Below are 2,222 nucleotides of genomic sequence, written 5' to 3' on the forward strand. Positions count from 1 at the left end.
AAATCCATAGTAGTTAATTCTTTATTTCTGAAATAACCGTTTTCAGTAAGAACCATTAAGTAGGTTGTATAGGAAGAACGTAGTGAATTCTTCAAAGTGTCAATAAGATCACCATCAACTGGAAGCGTTGAGAATCTGTGCATTTCAGCAGTTAAATGACATAATCTAGTAATCAACTCTCCAACGGTTTCACCAGCAATAAGGTTAAAGTTTCTAAACTGATACTTTAACATTGACTTCTTGCTTTCCTTTGTAATTCCCATGCTTCTTGACTTCAAAGCTTCATACAAAGGAGCACATATCTTGATGTGATTGAATTGGTGAAAGATATGCTCGGGTAAAGCCATGGTCAATGTAGAGTAAGCTTTTGTTTCAATCTCGCAAGCTTTCTTCTCCTCAGCCGACATCTGAGAGAATAATGAGTTTCCAAGTGTGACAGAGTTAATTATTATTGGGACATATGCAACCTTTAAACTCTGCACACACTCTGGATGAACGGCACACAGATGAGCTCTGAACCTTAAGTCCCATTTCGGAAAATCATACAAATTTTGAAGTCTGGGACACTTCGTATGAGATCCAATTTCAGCATCAGTGGTCAACATTTGTTGCATTAAAGCATTCTAACAAGCAAGAGCGTAAAAGTTTGCCATAATGAAAGTTTAAGGGTGAAAATTGTGAATCTCAGAAGTTTGAATAACGAATGTAGAACAGGAAAAACGAATGAGAGATTCTTGTAACGAATGAACAATCACAAGTGATTCGGTTCACACGTATGAGCTATGACGAATGAGTGAATAACGAATGTGGTGTAACACTGTACGAATGAGAAAATGAATGAAGAACAGTAAGTACGAATATGTGAAGAACGAATGTGAAAACACATGTGGTTAAAACGAAATATTGAACAGTGTAAAGGATGAGCTACAATATAACTAATGGTTTGTTAGAAACGGTTACAACAACCTGATAACCGTCTAATGAATGAGATATGAAAAGAATGAATGTGCTCAAGAAATCAACGAATGAACATTCATCGTGTTCATCATTTTCAGATCTAAACCAATTCCAGACCAGTTCAAACCTATCCAAACACGTTCAAATCGCAACCAATTCACACAATCAACCACTCAATCAACTCGTAATCCAATTCCATACCTCAACAGACCAATCTGAACACCACAAACATCTCCAATCTAATCCAATTTGACCAAAATACCTTAACATGTTGAATAGTTTCCCGTGCAAACTCAATTCAACAATTCAAGTCAATTCAATACAATAAAATGAACAAAAATTATTAGTGAATCATTGCGAACAATCTGAAGTCCATTACAAGTCCAACTAACATGGTTAACTTCGTTAATTAATCAATTTGAAGTACAAGCATTCGTTTATCAATTTCAATACAATTAATCCCAATTAACAATCAAATTACTAATGAATTTGATCGAAATTCAATTCTAAATTGTATTCAATCATACACGGGCTCTGATACAACTTGAGTGAAGCTAATCTGATCGATTACGAGATCATTACGTCAACGGATCTAGTCAGATATGAATATGTTTAGGTTTTAATTTAGTGTATGTAAGTGTGTGGGTTGAGAGGAAATTTGGGCAGAGTTACGAGATGGATCGAGATTAAATAAGAACTGCTAATTACAAATAAGAATTACAAGGTATTTATAGACGATGAGCCAGTTTTAGGCACTCCCTAATGAATGAGCCTCGTTCGCTGTCATACATTAAACAACATTCGTTAACATAACGAATGACTACATATGTTAACCTCTTACGTTAACATCCTATAACGAATGAGGACAAAAGCACACAGAGCTCATTCGTTATTAGCTACTCTAACGAATGAGCTTTACATTAGCGAAGGTGCCTTACATTATTACCAAATACCCAAAATACATTAAGACAAAGACCGTGACGGAAAACGATGTATCAGCATCATTCAACTTCAAGTGTTCACACAAACGTTTATTTACATTGTTTTATTATTTTGTGTTCAAATGACCACCTAGTGACCTTTGGTTCGGTTAAGTCCAAATTGTTAATTCTTTCGTAAGCACACAATTCCTAACACATTATAGCTATCTAATATTATAAGACTAACTTACTCATTTCTATGCACATAAAACACTTATCTAAACTAGTTATACCCATGTATTTTATTACAAATTATTTAATATTACTTATATTAATAAAATTTAT

Source organism: Bidens hawaiensis, unplaced genomic scaffold (genome assembly GCF_021521415.1).
Source record: "Bidens hawaiensis isolate Kalapana, Puna unplaced genomic scaffold, B.hawaiensis_p1.1 tig00008100_1, whole genome shotgun sequence".
Lineage (NCBI taxonomy): Eukaryota > Viridiplantae > Streptophyta > Magnoliopsida > Asterales > Asteraceae > Bidens > Bidens hawaiensis.